Genomic DNA, 18,785 nt, shown 5'->3' with positions numbered 1-18,785 from the left:
AGCCATGGTATTGGTGAGCAGCGGCGCTGCCGGGCTGCGAGTCATGACACTAGCGGTGGTTGCTGGTGGAGCAGTCAGAGTGTCCAGGCGAGAGTTGACATTCCGCAGATGACTCAGGATGGACTCCTGTTGGGACCTCTGACGGGACAGTTCATGACATAGGTCCGAGAGCGAGGGAGCTTGGGTGCCACCGGGTTCCATGGCCCGAGCAAACTGTAACGGGTCTGGAAGTCGGAACCTCTGAGCAACTATACAAGGGGGCGGTCCTTGTAAGGAAGCGGGTGGCTCCCAGGGAAGACGGGCAGGTAGTCACGGCAAGTGACAGGGACAGTCTCTGGGTAGAAGGGCAGGTAGTCACGGCAAGTGACAGGGACAGTCTCTGAGTAGAAGGACGGGTACTCACGGCAAGTGACAGGGACAGTCTCTGGGTAGAAGGACGGGTTCTCACGGCAAGTGACAGGGACAGTGTCTGGGTAGAAGGACAGCAGGCAGGTGGCTGGTGAGCGCTCCCAGGTGAGCGGGCGAGAGTCTTTGGACAGGCAGGTGGTCATGGCTAGTGACGGCAGAGCCTCCAGGTAGGCTAGCAGACAGGTAGCAGGTGAGCGCTCCCAGGTGAGCAGGCAAGAGTCTCTGGACAGGCAGGTGGTCACGGCAAGTGACGGCGGAGCCTCCAGGTAGGCTAGCAGACAGGTAGCAGGCGAGCGCTCCCAGGTGAGCGGGCAGGCTGGTCCATAGACAGACTGACAGGTGTCGGAAGGCAGACCGTCGGACCGCAGGCTTGCAAGCAGGTAAACGGATATCAGGCAGGCATCAAGCAGGAATCTGGCAGGTGACTGGCAGGTAACTGGTAATGGGACCTGAGGGCTGAAGCAGAGTGAAGGCTTTGCAACAACATTGCTCGGGCACCTCCATTTTGGAGGAGGTGCCTTATATATGGTGAGGTCCTCCGGCCATTGGCCGGGGACTCCTTAGGACGGCGCGCGCGGCCCCTTTAAGAGAGGGGGAGCGTGCGCGCGCGCCCTAAGCACAGTGGCCGGGAAGCAGCGCGCGCTGCCAGCAGAGCGGGAGGAGGACGCCGGGCATGGAGTGGAGAGGTGAGGGGAACAGCGTCCCTGCCTACCAGGAGGCAGGGACGCCGACGCTACAGCATGCGACTAGATTCTCCATACAGGAGGCATCTTGAAGCTGTCATCATCAACAAAGGCTTTTGTACGAAGTATTAAATAAATTTCAGTAATAGTGTTCAATAATTTTTCCCTGTGTCATTTCTCATTATTACACATAACTTAAAGGGATTGTCCTTTATTCAGTATAATCTGTGTGTCTAGGCTGTAGAACGCTGACAGTTTGTAATTTACTCCGTCAGCATTTTTCTCCTTTGCCTAGATACAAACATGCCATGTGACCAGCCTCTTTCCTGATTCTGGAGGAGCTGATGAAAACCTGACTAGAGTTTTCCTGTCTGGAGTCTAGTTGGTGATGTCACAACAGACACCACCCCCAGCCTCTGACAGACCCTCCCCCTCCTCCTGCTCCAGCCACAGACACCACCCCCAGTCTCTGCCAGACCCTCCCCCTCCTCCTGCTCCAGCCACAGACACCACCCCCAGTCTCTGCCAGACCCTCCCCCTCCTCCTTCTCCAGCAGGCCCTCCTCCATCCACTCCCTCCATCTATGTGAACTGCTGATTGGGTTACAGCTTCCCAAGCAGCGGTAAGGAGGAAGGACTTTCCAGCATATTTACTGCAAACTGTGAGTATACAGAGACCAGCTGACTGAACAGCTCAGTCCAATCAGCTGTGTCGGTGCTATAAAAATGCTCTGATCCTCTCTGCCTCACTGCAGCAGCGCTGACAACCCCTCCACAGGGATCTGACAACCCCTCCACAGGGAGCCAGCGCCATGCTCGGATCCTCTCTGCCTCAGTGCAGCAGCGCTGACAACCCCTCCACAGGGATCTAACAACCCCTCCACAGGGATCTAACAACCCCTCCACAGGGATCTGACAACCCCTCCACAGGAATCTGACAACCCCTCCACAGGGATCTGACAACCCCTCCACAGGAATCTGACAACCCCTCCACAGGGATCTGACAACCCCTCCGCAGGGATCTGACAACCCCTCCACAGGGATCTGACAACCCCTCCACAGGGATCTGACAACCCCTCCACAGGGAGCCAGCACTATAACAATGCTCGGATCCTCTCTGCCTCAGTGCAGCAGCGCTGGCTCCCTGTTGCAGTGAGGCAGAGATGATCAGAGCATTGTTATAGTGCTGGCTCCCTGTGGAGGAGATGTCAGATCCCTGTGGAGGAGATGTCAGATCCCTGTGGAGGAGTTGTCAGATCCCTGTGGAGGGGTTGTCAGCACTGTTGCAGTGAGGCAGAGATGATCAGAGCATTGTTATAGTGCTGGCTCCCTGGGGAGGGGTTGTCAGATCCCCGTGGAGGGGTTGCAGTGAGGCAGAGATGATCAGAGCATTGTTATAGTGCTGGCTCCCTGTGGAGGAGATGTCAGATCCCTGTGGAGGAGATGTCAGATCCCTGTGGAGGGGTTGGCAGCACTGTTGCAGTGAGGCAGAGATGATCAGAGCATTGTTATAGTGCTGGCTCCCTGGGGAGGGGTTGTCAGATCCCTGTGGAGGGGTTGTCAGTGCTGTTGCAGTGAGGCAGAGATGATCAGAGCATTGTTATAGTGCTGGCTCCCTTTTCAATGCTGAACACGTTCTGCAACGGACGGCTCACGGACTGTATAATGATATCTTCCGTGTGCTGTACAAGTTTTTCATGAACCCATAGACTTGTATTGGCGGTTTTCATCAGTGATATTAGTAAAACACAGACCCGTCTCCCTGAGTTTTGTGTGGACACGATCTGTGAGAAAACCCAGACATTTGAATAGCACCATAGAGTATATGGGTACATGTTGTATTATTAGTGAATGAGGCCTTAGGCTGATGGAAGTTCTCGGTCTCGCTGAATGCAAGGACTGACACAGTATAGTCTGAAGGTGACCATGAGCATATTGCACACTTGCGCCGTTACCAACACCGGAGAATCCTCACAGCACACAGTGCATGCGATGTGAGGATTCACTAGTCTGCAGTCACATAGAGTGACCCAGAGTGCCTGCAGACTTGTTTTTCTTTTAAACTGGAGAACCCCTTTATTTGCTTGAGAAGCATCTGGCATGTCCACTGTTAGGCTATGTGTGCAGAAAAGACGGGCGGTTTGCCGTGATTTTTCTGCATTTTTGACTGATTTTTTGATGCGTTTTTGTACATCAATGAATGCTTTTTGTAGCTAAATAAAGATATTTGAAAAAAGAAACATGGGACATCGCTTTAACCCTTGGATTACCGTCAGACCTGGGATGAGTATATTGGTTAATTTAAATGATTAAACAATATGTCTGTTGTATTTCAAATAAAGTGTTTTAATCTGTGTGTGTGTTTATTTAACTCTTTACTGGACTGTAATTAGGTTTAGTAATGAAAGGGTCTGATTGACACCTTGTCATCACTAAACAAAAGGGCTAGGTGTCAGCTAATCCCATAAACCCAACCTCAGTAGCATTCCCATTCATGTCATTTCTGGAGCAGCTGAGAGCCGATATTTTTAGCCTAGGAAGGTGCCATTAGGCAAATATGTTCCCTGGTTATTAATACCAGCTCACAGCTATATTGTTAGCCGCTACGTTCCCATGATCAGCAACCAGCAGCGCTTAGAACGCTGAGTATTTTCGCTGCATCCAAAAATGCTGTGTTCTAATGCGGCACTTTTTTTGTCAATGCATGCAGATCCACCGCATATAATGACATTTCAATTGGTAAAAATCTGCAGCAGAGACTGGCGTCTCCGCTACAGAAATTGACATGCTGCGGGTGAGTTTGGGTACGTGCCCATGATCAGAAGCCACTGCAGGTTTGAAGCTGCGTGTTTATGCAGCGTCAAATCCGCAGCGTCCCGATGTTACAGCATAGTGGATGGGATTTTTAGAAATGCTTCCAGAGATTAGAGAAGAGCTTGCACTCATCTCTGTGCAGCTGACCCCCTCCTTTGGAATTTGGTAACCATAGGTACTCCAATGGCTGAACAGATGTGAGGGCTTCAGGAATGTGGAGCAGATTTACAATCGAGAAAACAGATATAGAAGATTTGGGATTTTCTTTGCGCACCAGAAAAATAAGAAGGGAGGTTTGCATGAACTGCGTCAATCCAATAGATAGGAAAATCATATTTTCGGAAACGTGATGAAGTGGCAAATGCAAAGCACAATTTCAATTCGCTGCACGATGACCAGAATCCTATCAATTGAATATGGACCTGATAGACGAGGCTACACCTGGCGTATTTGGTCTCTATGTAAAAATAAAATCATGATGCAAAATATGACGTCAATGTCGAGCACATGCGACTTTCCGAAGCAAAGATATAGTCAATTTAGGGAATCTCATAATTTTCTAAAACTAAAAAGTCCACCCCTGTAGGAGTAATGATGGGAGGGGATGTGGATGTGACTTAGGAGCTAATAAAAGGCAACTGCCAACTTTTGGGCGTGTCAGTATGTGGAGGCACAGTTCAATTTTTTCCTTGGAGCGCCTTCCTCCCTAGATTTGAAGCCATTGCTGTGACATCAGGTCTAGTAAGTTTTTTTTGGTTTATCCTTTTATTTTATGTAACTGTAAATTCTGTATTGTTTTGTCCCCTTTGTAAAATTTCTTGTATATTTTTATAAACACTGCCTATCGTTTTGGATTAAACATAAAACTTAATAGCCATACGCTACCAGAACCAAGCGTCCTGTCAGCCAATTGGTGGTGGCAGCTAATAATCTTTCTTGGGTTATCGTGAAGTTAGCAGTGATTGTACAGGGGGTGTCTGTGTAGAACTGTACCAATCTGACCTTACGCGTCCCCGAGTTGGTGTGATCCATCTGACATAATTGGGACGTCAGGCGGGTGGCGAGGTGTGGATTCGTCACAAGTGATGGCAGAGGTGGGATTCTGCGGGATCTCTCTGCTGCCATTCATCACAAGTGGTGGCAGCAGTGGGATTCTGCAGGGTCTCTCCGGTGCCATTCATCACACTTGGCATTTAGCATTTTTTCACCACAGGAGTATGTAGATTATGTGCACCCTAATGACCGGCAATTATTAAAATTAGAAATGATCAAAAGCTTTTACAGGTCCCTGAACCAGAGCTCTGATAACCCCTTCCTATCTGCTAGAATCCCCAGCACCTCTTCTGGTAGGCTTGGTGCAACTTCACTCACAAATTGTGCCAAAACAATGGCATCAAGCTGGGTCTCCAAATCTTAATAGGCGCTGGAGATTCCACCATGTAGGCGGGGGTTTGGAGGGCTCTGATTTGGCCGCCACAGACTAAAGACCACAGTACCAGAATCCAGCAAGTTTTTTATCATCTCTACTGAAAATACATTTTACTTCACAAACTATGACACATTTTTAATTCAGATCATAGCTTTGAGTGGATGAGCTTTCGAGTTGTATTTTCCCATATGTATTAAAACTCATTGTACATATCACTGCACACTGCATAATTCTTTTAGAGTTTATTATGTACTTCAATCTTGTCAAATCCACTGGCACGTATGAATTGATCTCTAATATATGAAAAAGGAAAGCTGCAAGGCACCAGACTATCAAACGCTATTCAATCACGTTCCTCCTTTTTTAGGGTATGGTAAGTGTAGCAGGATCCAGGTGGTGCTCTGCTAAGGTCAAATAGTTGCACATACGAGAAAAAGAAAAGCGGCATTCACCACAATTGTAAATATTTTCTTTTGGCACAAATGTGTCCAATATGAGATCCAGACTCTAAGACATGTAGCAGACACAGAAGTAGTCAGTTCCAAATGCACTGACTTGGGCTTTGTTTCGGGGGAATGCCTCCTTGAGATAGGCTATGTTTTGGGGGAACGCCCCTATCTCAAGGGGGCATTCCCCCGAAACAAAGCCCAAGTCAGTGCATTTGGAACTTAATGCTATATGGTAATATGATGAAATATGAAATTGTTATTGAAATCGTACTAAAATAAATTGCATACAGTAAAAAGTTTTTTATAGCATATTAATGTTTGGAGTGCATTTTTTTCAATTTGCTACACTACTAAAACCCTTCATAAAAAAGTACAGTATATTTATAGGGAACCTATCAGCTGCTCTAGCACTCCTATTTCACCACCACCACCGTGTTTCTGCTCCACCCTATTATGCATTCTAACTACCCCCTTCTTGTGGCTTTGCAAACTCTATTCACTTTACAAAATCAAGGTTTATTATGTGTTCACGCTATGTAAATATCTTAGGACTTGTCTGGTGATGCATTGATTTCCCTGGACTAGTCCTACCTCCATCTTGTAAGCACACCCATCTGTGCACTGCGATTTACATAGTTTACAAGAGCGATGCCACCATCGGCACCATGCAAATCTTGTGCATGCGTGCAGTGTTCTACCTCCCTTGTAATGCGCAATGAGGACAGGTGTATGCTCTCGAGTTTCATCAGCCCACAGCGCAGGCCCAGAGAGGGTGAATGTCTCGTGCACACATGAGATTTGAAAGAGGCTAATAGTGAAGTTGCTCATGCAAATTATGTAAATTGTGCACAGACAGGCAAGTTTATAAGATGGGAGCAGGACTAGACCAGGAAATCAACATCCTATCAGACTAGTCCTGAGACATTTGCACAGCATCAATGCAGAATAAAGAAGGAAAAGCCACAAAAAAGGGGTAGTGAGGCTACAGAAAAAGCATGGCGCAGAAACATGGTGGTGGTTTAGGGGGTTAGGGCAGCTGAGAGGTTCTCTTTAAGCACTATCCAGGTCTCTTGTCATATAGTTTACCATAGGACCAAAATATTTTTGTGGTCACTTGGCTCTGAAAGCTTACATTCTATACTTTTTACAATGAAAGTCGATTGCATACACATGCTCTCTTGTTTTGCCAACAAAACGCATGCCTAATATCCATGATCATAAACAACTTCTTAACACTCGTGCCACAAGGTTTATGCTACCCCATCTGTGGGGCAGAAGCACTGAATCCAGCAGTTTAACAGTTTTGCTGGGTGCTGCAGTTTTGATTAAATCACTGTTTTCTCTGTTGCAGATAAAAGAGATCTCTGAATGCTGAGCTGTGTATAACGCTGCCCTTAGCACTGATTGACAGCGGTCGGTGTACACTGTGCATAGACAAAAAGCTACCAATCAGTGTTGGGGGTGGGGTTGGACTACATGGCAGCAGGCCAAGTAGTCCTCTAATGATAATCTCCTGCTGATAGTTTATGAAAACTACAGCAAGCAGCCCAACAAGTGACACATCACTGGAATTAGGGTCTTTGCACCTACATTATGCTGCTCTCAGATTAGGTGGCAAAATCCTTCTAACAGATTTCCGTTAAAGATTTTAGTTTGGAGTTAATGAGTGGAAAGAGTTATTGCTTACATAAAAAAAACACTCCCATCAAAGTTTTTATCCTCTTAATATACTGCAGTCATCGGATTATATAGCACTATGTACTTACAATTGCTCATTTTGCCTTTCTACCCAGTAACTTCTCTTTTCTCTGCTGTATGTAGAAACAGGAAGTCTCTTTTCCCTGCAAGAATCATTCCCCTCTTCAACTCCTGACACAGCTTCTCTACTCCTCCCCCCTGCCAAGGATTTTTCCAGTAACTCATGAGTCATGCAGGCAAAATAGTCTTCCTGTTTCTACATAGAGCTCCATGTCCTACTGTAGAGCTCCAGCAGCTCAGAAGAGGTCATCAATGGGGATGAGCGAACCCTGAATGGTAAAGTTCGGGTGTCCTGTACCAAACCCCTGAACACTGACTTCCAAACGGTAGTCTGTGTTACTGTTCGGGCTCAGCAGCCTTATAAAATGCTTGTTGGAAGGCTGCAGTACAGCCAATCAACAAGCTCTAAGGCTGTGGGCACTTACAGCCCAATCACAGCCATGACAAGCATTGGCATGGCTGTGATTGACCAGCGCACCACATGACCAAGTCTATATAAGGGCCGCATCACATGTTGCGTTGGCATTCTGTGTTCAGAGCCCAGTGCCCTAAGAACCTGGTGCAGCGTGTCAAAAAAAAAATCTCTAGAGTGCCCTAACAGCCTTATGTAGACTGCCAACCTGGTGCAGCATGCCCATAATACAGCCTGATGTAGTGTTCCCGTAACACAGGCTGGTGTAGCGTGCTCGTAATACAGCCTGGTTGTCACAGCACTGTAGTTGGATATCTCGGGGTTAGGGGCTCCTTTCTTATACATAAAGCTAGAAACGCCCTAAGTATCCCTGCTCCCTGGATTACTTCTGATGGTGAAAAAGTCAGGGCCGTGTGCCTTGCTGAACTCCTAAATCAGCCCTCATCTGCCCCCTCCCCCACCCAGGGAAGTGGGGGTAGTAGTGTATAAGAACACACAAACCAGACAAACAAGGGAAGATGTACAGGGATAAATGAAAATACCAATCATACAAATATGCACTCACAAACAGAGTGGAACCCATGGGAAGTAAAGGAAGGAAAACCAAATAGGAGAGGATGAGGATATGCACACAAAGAAATCACCAAGCAACAACACTCCAAAACGCCTCCTCAAACAACAGACACCTCCAACTCCAGAACTAGGCAGTATGAAACTAACACTGGCAATCCCTGATTGCTAGAGGCGAGTATATATAGCAGAGGGGAGTGGCCAACACTGAACAGCTGAAACCATCAAAGCAGGAAAGCTCCAGAAGCTCTCAACTGCACAGATTAACACCTGCACGGCAGCAGAAACCTGCAGTTTAATATGATAATAATCTTTATTTTTATATAGCGCCAACATATTCCGCAGCGCTTTACATACTTTATCATCACTGTCCCCATTGGGGCTCACAATCTAGATTCCCTATCAGTAGGTCTTTGGAGTGTGGCAGGAAACCGAAGAACCCGGAGGAAACCCACGCAAACACGGGGAGAACATACAAACTCCTTGCAGATGTTGACCTTGGTGGGATTTGAACCCAGGACCTCAGTGCTGCAAGGCTGCAGTGCAAACCACTGAGCCACCATGCTGTCCATATGGTGAAGTGCTTCTAATCAGTGCAGAAGTACGTAAAATCAGACACCAGGGTCTTTTGGCCCCTCTCTGTCACAGTAAACCCATGACAAACTCCAGCTTCTAAGAGGGACCTCCGGAACCTCAGGGTCTATCAGTGTGAGATGCGTAAAAAGACCGGGTCTATCAGGATGAGACGCGTGAAAAGACCAAATCAACCTGACCAAATGGACATCAGATGCTGGTACCCACATTCTCTCTTCAGGACCAACGAACCAAGCGAGAATCAAAGATTTTAGCTATCTGAAATTCCAAATTCCTATCAACAGTGACCGGAGATGGCAGGGGTGATGGTTCAGAGGACGCAACGTATTTTTTGAGTAGAGACCAATTAAACACATTATGAATCCTAAAAGTAGGTGGCAAAGAAAGGCGAAATGCTACAGGATTGACGATGGCCACAATCTTATAAGGACCAATGAACCTGGGTCCCAGTCTCTAAGAAGGAACCTTCAACTTAATATTCCTCGAGGGCAACCACACCAAATCACCAACGCACAGGTCTGGACCCAAATGTCTCGGATCAGCCACATAGTTATATTTGGACCCCATCTTCTTCAAATTATTAAGAACCCCTTGCCACACCGATGTAATAGATTATGAAAACCGTTCCTCTTTAGGTACTCCTGAAGAATGATTAAAAGAGCTGAACTGAAGATGAAACCCATATGCTCCGAAGAACAATGATTTAACTGTAGACTCATGACAACAGTTTTTCACCTCGAATTCAGCAAGATGTAAGTAAGTAACCCAATTCTCCCGATTTTCTTAGACACAAAACACCTAAGATATGTCTCAAGATTCTGGTTAACACGTTCGGTTTGCCTATTAGACTGTGGATGAAAGGCTGAGGAAAACGACAGATGGATCCCCAAATTAGTGCAAAACGCTTTCCAAAATTTGTAAATAAATTGCACCCCCTGGTCAGAAACAATATAGGTGGGAATCCCATGTAATTTCACGATTACTTTGATGAAAATTTGCGCCAAGGTCTTGGCGTTGGGTAAAGTGGATAGCGCAATAAAATGAGACATCTTGCTGAATCTGTCCACCAACACCAAAATAACTGTATTACCTGCAGATACAGGTAGATCAGTGATGAAATCTACTGATAAATGAGTACAAGGTCTACTGGGAATCGCCAATGGTTGGAGAGACCCAGACAGATGAGTATGAGGGGTCTTAGAACGCACACAAACACTACAAGCAGCTACATACTCCCGAACATCTTGGTTTACCCCAGACCACCAAAAACGCAGAGTAAGGAGATCTGTGGTGGCTTTACTACCAGGATGTCTGGCCAAGACCGAATCATGATGTTCACTTAGAACTTTAAGGCGGAGATTCACAGGTACAAACAGTTTACCTAATAGACAGGCAGCAGGGACGTCCCCCTGAGCCTCTACAACCTCCTTCTCAAGATCAGAACCTATAGACGCAATAACTACCCCTTTCTGTAGTATGGGAACCAGTTCACAATTATCTCTCTAACAATGAGATAAGGCATCCGCCTTAACATTTTTATTCCCTGGCCTATACGTCACAAAAAGTTGCATCTGGTGAAGAACAACGACCATCTTGCCTATCTAGGTATTAGACGCTTAGCAGATTCTAAATATAAAAGATTTTTATGATCAGTGATTACCATGACCGGATGAACTGCCCCCTCCAGAAAATGTCGCCACTCTTCAAAAGCCCACTTAATTGCCAAGAGTTCCCTATTACCAATGTCATAGTTTTTCTCAGCGGATGACAGTTTCTTAGAAAAATATGCACACGGATGCCATTTACTAGGAGACGCACCCTGCGACAATATAACCTCCACACCCACTTCAGACACATCAACTTCTTCAATAAATGGCTTTGTGATGTCTGCGCTGTATAAGAATAGGCACATATGCAAAACATTTCTTCAAGGTATCAAAAGCCTCCCTGGCCAGACTGAACCATTTGGAAAAGTCTACCCCTTTCTTGGTCATATCCATCAGAAGTTTGGCCACTACCGAAAAGTTTTTGATGAACGTTCGGTAGTAGTTGGCAAATTCCAAAAACCTTTGTAACACCTTTAAATCCTCAGGATGATCCCAATCCAGTACTGCCCGGACTTTCGCCAGATCCATGCAAAAACCGGTGGACGAAAAGAAATAACCCAGAAAAGGGATCTCATGAACTGAGAACATACATTTCTCTGGTTTGACAAATAATTTATTGTCTCTGTGTATCTGTAAGACCTGACATGTACCTGAGGTGATTCGAGGTCAGGGGAATAAAACAATATGTCACCAAGATAGAGCACAACAAATCTACCTGCCAGTTAACTAAAAATGTAATTAAATGCTGAAAGACTGCGGGAGCATTTGTCAACCCAAATGGCATCACAAAGTTTTCAGAGTGACCTTCAGGTGTATTAAAGGCTGTCTTCCACTCATCCCTTCCTTAATGTGAATGAGTTTATATGCCCCCCTGAGATCCAGTTTAGAAAACCATTTGGCTCCTACGATATGATTAAAGAGGTCGGGGATGGGGGCGTGGCCTAGCCAGGGATGTAGGCAGACGTGTTCCGGTGCTCTCCCGCCGACCGTCGCTGTGTGCGCCGACCCGGTGTACCGCTGAGCCCTTCAGACACCGCCGGATCCTGTGAGAAGCTCTCCTGCCGCCCTGGGGAGCGTTTCTGACGAGCAGGAGAGAAGCAATGACCCGCACCAGGCAGCGAGATCCCGGCCCTGGTAGAGGGAGCAGGGGCCAAGATGGCGCTGAGACTCAGGAGGAGGCGGCCAGAGAAAATGCGGCGTGCTCCAGGAGGATGTTGGCTGCTGCACGCCTTGAAAGGTTTGCAAGGGTGAAAGTGGGTGAACACAGTGCTGGACTTTCAGAAAGGGAGGCTGGGGCAGAAGATGGTATGGAAGATCAGGAGAATACTGTGGGTGAATCGCCAATGGTTGGAGAGACCCAGACAGATGAGTATGAGGGGTCTTAGAACGCGCACAAACACTACAAGCAGCTACATACTCCCGAACATCTTGGTTTACCCCAGACCACCAAAAACGCAGAGTAAGGAGATCTGTGGTGGCTTTACTACCAGGATGTCTGGCCAAGACCGAATCATGATGTTCACTTAGAACTTTAAGGCGGAGATTCACAGGTACAAACAGTTTACCTAATAGACAGGCAGCAGGGACGTCCCCCTGAGCCTCTACAACCTCCTTCTCAAGATCAGAACCTATAGACGCAATAACTACCCCTTTCTGTAGTATGGGAACCAGTTCACAATTATCTCTCTAACAATGAGATAAGGCATCCGCCTTAACATTTTTATTCCCTGGCCTATACGTCACAAAAAGTTGCATCTGGTGAAGAACAACGACCATCTTGCCTATCTAGGTATTAGACGCTTAGCAGATTCTAAATATAAAAGATTTTTATGATCAGTGATTACCATGACCGGATGAACTGCCCCCTCCAGAAAATGTCGCCACTCTTCAAAAGCCCACTTAATTGCCAAGAGTTCCCTATTACCAATGTCATAGTTTTTCTCAGCGGATGACAGTTTCTTAGAAAAATATGCACACGGATGCCATTTACTAGGAGACGCACCCTGCGACAATATAACCTCCACACCCACTTCAGACACATCAACTTCTTCAATAAATGGCTTTGTGATGTCTGCGCTGTATAAGAATAGGCACATATGCAAAACATTTCTTCAAGGTATCAAAAGCCTCCCTGGCCAGACTGAACCATTTGGAAAAGTCTACCCCTTTCTTGGTCATATCCATCAGAAGTTTGGCCACTACCGAAAAGTTTTTGATGAACGTTCGGTAGTAGTTGGCAAATTCCAAAAACCTTTGTAACACCTTTAAATCCTCAGGATGATCCCAATCCAGTACTGCCCGGACTTTCGCCAGATCCATGCAAAAACCGGTGGACGAAAAGAAATAACCCAGAAAAGGGATCTCATGAACTGAGAACATACATTTCTCTGGTTTGACAAATAATTTATTGTCTCTGTGTATCTGTAAGACCTGACATGTACCTGAGGTGATTCGAGGTCAGGGGAATAAAACAATATGTCACCAAGATAGAGCACAACAAATCTACCTGCCAGTTAACTAAAAATGTAATTAAATGCTGAAAGACTGCGGGAGCATTTGTCAACCCAAATGGCATCACAAAGTTTTCAGAGTGACCTTCAGGTGTATTAAAGGCTGTCTTCCACTCATCCCTTCCTTAATGTGAATGAGTTTATATGCCCCCCTGAGATCCAGTTTAGAAAACCATTTGGCTCCTACGATATGATTAAAGAGGTCGGGGATGGGGGCGTGGCCTAGCCAGGGATGTAGGCAGACGTGTTCCGGTGCTCTCCCGCCGACCGTCGCTGTGTGCGCCGACCCGGTGTACCGCTGAGCCCTTCAGACACCGCCGGATCCTGTGAGAAGCTCTCCTGCCGCCCTGGGGAGCGTTTCTGACGAGCAGGAGAGAAGCAATGACCCGCACCAGGCAGCGAGATCCCGGCCCTGGTAGAGGGAGCAGGGGCCAAGATGGCGCTGAGACTCAGGAGGAGGCGGCCAGAGAAAATGCGGCGTGCTCCAGGAGGATGTTGGCTGCTGCACGCCTTGAAAGGTTTGCAAGGGTGAAAGTGGGTGAACACAGTGCTGGACTTTCAGAAAGGGAGGCTGGGGCAGAAGATGGTATGGAAGATCAGGAGAATACTGTGGGTGAAGGAGACTATGAGGCTGATGGCTCTGGAGATGTGGTGCAGGACAAAAATATGGAGTCTGCTGCTGACCCTGTTGTGGAGGAACCCACTCTGAAAGATGTGTTCACTGTGGTGTCATATTGCAAACAGGCGCTTACAAAGTTGTCAAAGCAGGTTACGGGTGTACAAGCAGAAATTACTAACATTAAAGCTGCCATGCAGAAAGCTGACATCCACACAGGAGAGGTAGAGGAAAGAGTGAGCATGGCTGAGGACACTATAATATCTTTACAAACTGCTCAGAAAAAGCTGGACAAGCAATTAACAGATGTCATTGCTAAAAATGAGACTTGGAAAACAGGTCGCGACGCAACAATGTCAGGATAGTGGGGGTCCCGGAAAAAGCAGAGGGATCAAACCCTACAGAGTTTATTGAGAACTGGCTGCTGGAAAAATTTGGAGTTGATAAACTGTCAAAGGTCTTTGTTGTAGAGCGAGCTCACAGAGTCCCACTGAGACCCCAGCCTCCAGGAGCAGCTCCCCGGGCCTTGTTGGCTAGGCTCTTAAATTACAGGGACAGAAACACTATCTTACGTATGGCAAGGAAGATCAAGGACTTAACAATTGATGGACAAGACATTTCGTTCTACTCAGACTATTCATCCATGGTGCAAAGAATGCGCATGAATTATAGAGATGTAAAGAAAAAATTGAGAGACATGGGACTTGCGTATTCTGTGATGTATCCAGCTAAGCTGAGACTGGTTGCACTGGGTAGAGTACACTTTCTGCAATCTACAGAAGAAGCATTGGACTGGATTGAAAAGAATACTAGACGAGTGCGAGAGCACAAGGACAGTTGAAGAGAGGCAGATTGTGTTTTTGTGAATGTGATTTATATTATCCTTTGCTATCCTTTTTCGGTTGCATTTACCTATTTGTTACAGGATACAAGTCTGCTCATGGAGTGGAGCGGCGTACTGGTGGTGCATACAGTTTATATATGTTTTATATAATATGTTTTTCATAAGGCGGGAGAGACCTTTGGAAAGATAGTTGGTGGAATAGGCCGATTTCATTCACCCACTCTCGGATAGAGAGAACGGAACGACAAATTTGGAGGTGGATTGGGGGAGATAGGGGTGGTCAGAGGAGTTTTGGTTTGGGGTATGGGGGGGGGTTGGATGCGGGGGGGGCAGGGACGAACGGCATGGGGGACATCTTATGATGTGGTCATTTACACAGAAGCTAATCTGATAAACAATGGCGGGTATGGTTAAGGTGTTAAGCTGGAACATACGTGGTTTGGCAGACCGTAAGAGGCGGGCTATTGTTCTCCAAAATATTATGGCCCACGGGCCTTCCATTATCTGCTCATGGAAACACACCCGACGAGGGACAAAATTGGGCTCCTGGCGAGGAAATGGGTTCAAAAAGCATACCACTCTACTTATTCTGCATATGCGAGAGGGGTTTCCATCTTGGTGCATGTGGGGACTCCATTTGAGGAGGTTGAGGTTAAAATAGATAAAGATGGACAGTATGTTTTTCTAGTCTGCAGACTTTATGGCAAATTATATTGTGTGGTGGCAGTGTATTTCCCACCGCCATTTACTGGGACAAAACTGCAAGAGATTATAGAACTTACGAGGCATTGGACAGGGACACCTGTGTTGCTGACTGGAGATGTAAACAATATAATGAATAAAATTTGGGACAAAACTAGTAGGCAACCGGGAAGAACTGACGGAGAGGGGGAGACACCCTTTGCTAAATATATGTCAGAGGTGGGCCTGATAGATTTGTGGGGAGTGAGACATATGGGAGTGAGCACATATTCATGTTACTCCTCGACGCACGGTTCTATGTCTAGAATAGACTTAGCCTTGGGAAATGGGTTGGTTAACCAAAACATCGCTCATAATGATTATTTGCCTAGGATACTCTCTGATCATAGTCCCTTGCTGGAGGAACTGAGGTTCGGTATGTGTGGGAATGGTGGACAGAAAGAGTGGAAGGTTCACCCGGTATGGCTGGAAACGGTAGATATTCAGAAAATAGCAGTACAGGTGGAGGAATTCTTCCAGAACAATATGGGAAGTACAGCCATAGGAACTGTGTGGGACACAATGAAGGCCTATGCTAGGGGTTTATTGATTCGAGATATATCCAGATGTAAAAGTCAGAACAGATTGGAGGAAAGAGAGGCATTTACTGCGCTGAGGGGGGCAGAGGAGGAGTTGGTGCTTAATCCCACCGTAGAGGCGCAACAGAACATGAAGGAAGCTCAAAAAAAGGTGGATAAAATATTTCTGGCCAATGGGGAAAAGAAGAGGGAATTCCAAAAAATTGCCTTTTATGAAGAGGGTGAAAAAGTTGGTCACCTGTTGTCTGCTATAGCGGCAGCGCAGAGGGAACAGGGATTTGTGTATGGTCTCTTGGATCCAACTGGCACCCTAGTCACTGAAACGCGAGATATCTTGAGGGTGTTTAGAGACTTCTATAGTGACCTATATAACTCTAAATTAAGGAACACGGGAGATGATAGAGACCAATTTTTGAGGGGTACTCAGATATCTAGGCTTAGTGAGGAGGCTAGGGATAGCTTGGAGGGCCCCCTGACGGTAGAGGAAATGGAGGAAGCTTTGGCTTCAATGGCAAATAATAAAGCCCCAGGTGCAGATGGTTTACCAACAGAATTCTATAAACATCTTAGAGATGTATTATTGCCAAAATTAAAAGATGTGTTTTTGGCGGCTCTGGAGGTGGGAGAATTACCGGAGTCAATGCGGGAGGCTACGGTGGTGGTTCTGCCCAAGGCAGATAAGGACCGGACACAGCCAGATTCGTATAGACCCATATCCTTACTACCGGCTGATATTAAAATTCTAGCTAAAGTAATGTCTAACCAATTGAGCCGGGTGGTTTCTGGTGTTGTACAGGATTTATGCCGGATAGATCGACGGCCATTAACTTGAGGCGGTTATTCCTTAATATGCAATTGACCGCTGATAATGCTGGGCATAGAGTGGTGGTCTCATTAGACACTCGGAAAGCTTTTGATAGTGTGGAGTGGAGTTATCTCTGGCGTGTTCTCCAGTTGATGGGAATTGGTCCGTTTTTTTTGGCGAGGATAAAATTATTATATACACGCCCGGTGGCCAGATTGAGAGTAAATGGGGAGCGGTCAGATAAATTTGATTTGACTAGAGGAACTAGACAGGGCTGTCCCCTCTCCCCGTTGTTATTTGCCCTGGCCATAGAGCCGTTGGCTGCTGTACTGAGACAGTCAGACGTGGTAAGGGGATTCCGGTATGGTGTGGCGGAGGAGAAGATAGCGTTGTACGCAGATGATATTTTATTATTCTTACAGGACCCTCAGATGTCATTACATGGAGCAATAGCTATTATCAATAGATTTGGTTTATTATCCGGGTTACAAATTAACTGGGATAAATCTCATATTATGGAAATAGAATCCCTGAATAGTTTAGATGTTGAACAGGTGGAGCGTACACAACTCAAGTTGGTACGAGAATTTAAGTATCTTGGAATTACAATAACATTACCAGTAAAGGAATGCCTTCAGTTGAATGTATACCCGATACTAGGGAAATTAAAGGATAAAGCATCAACATGGAGCAAAATGCGCCTCTCGGTGGTGGGTAGAGATGAGCGTTGTTCTACTCGAACTGTTCGCCAATCTCAAATTCGAGCTGTTTTGGGCGGTGTTCGAGACGGTCGGCGAACACGAACAATTTGAGAAAAATTCGGCTGTTCGAGGTTATGTTCGATAACTGTTCGTGCACCAAAATCATAACTGGATTTTTTCTCAGTAATGATGAAAATTAATGTTAATACGCAGTTTGAGTGTACAGCGGGGCGGGGGGAGGGGCAGGGGATGGATCTCTGCAGGAACAATGAAGATCTCCATTTTTTTTTCTCTTTCCCGCATTTGCAGTGGGGAGGTGCAATCTGTCAGCCTATCAGCAGCGCACACACGGAGCGAAGTGCTTTTTTTCACACAAGCAAGGGCATGTGTGATTGGCAGTGTATGTCACATGTCCTTGCCCTATAAGACCAAGCCATTTTCCCCGTCGCCACCATTTTCTCACTGCTGCAGCTGCGTGTTAGACGGCACCGCTGTTGCTGTGTGCGCTATACCTTGTTAATTTCAAGCCAATTTTCGCACAAATATACAGATAGCTTGGGAGTAGGGAATAGTTGTGATTGCAGTCCTTTTAAGGACTAGGTTACAGCATTTCCTACGACTTTTATCAGGCAGGTCTGTGCTCTTAAATAGATAGATTGTGGGAGTAAAGACTAATTGTAATTGGAGTCCTTTTCAGGACTAGGTTACATCAGTTCCTATCAGTTTTTGCCAGGCAGGTCTGTGCCAGTGCTGCGCAAGTTTTTTTCACAGCATTTGGCTGAATCTAGCAAAGCTAATCCTTTTTGTTCTATTGCAGAGTGTGTTAGTCAGTGGAGTAGCCTATCTGTGTTGCAAGATATACCACCTGTGTATAGAATATCAATTTTTTTACTGCACCTAGTGAAGTAAAATCTTTTGGGCATAGCATCATTCTATTAGTCCATCTATACTGACCTCCATCAGGTTGCAAACTGAATATAATTTTTTTCTGCATCTAGCTCTGAAAAAAATATTTGGGCTTCTAGCAGTGTGTGGGACTTGGTCTATTAGTCCATCTATACTGACCTCCATCAGGTTGCAAATTAAAAATAATTTTTTTCTTCATTTAGCTCTGAAAAAATATTTGGGCTTCTAGCAGTGTGTGGGACTTGTTCTATTAGTCCTTCTATACTGACCTCCAGCAGGTTGCAAATTGAATATAATTTTTTTCTGCATCTAGCTCTGAAAAAATATTTGGGCTTCTAGCGGTGTGTGGGACTTGGTCTATTAGTCCATCTATACTGACCTCCATCAGGTTGCAAATTAA

Source organism: Phyllobates terribilis, unplaced genomic scaffold, assembly GCF_046119375.1.
Source record: "Phyllobates terribilis strain yellow unplaced genomic scaffold, ASM4611937v1 Scaffold_2__4_contigs__length_985480577, whole genome shotgun sequence".
In the NCBI taxonomy this organism is placed as follows: Eukaryota; Metazoa; Chordata; class Amphibia; order Anura; family Dendrobatidae; genus Phyllobates; species Phyllobates terribilis.
The sequence above is the reverse complement of the archived record's forward strand: the minus strand, read 5'-3'. Positions refer to the sequence as shown.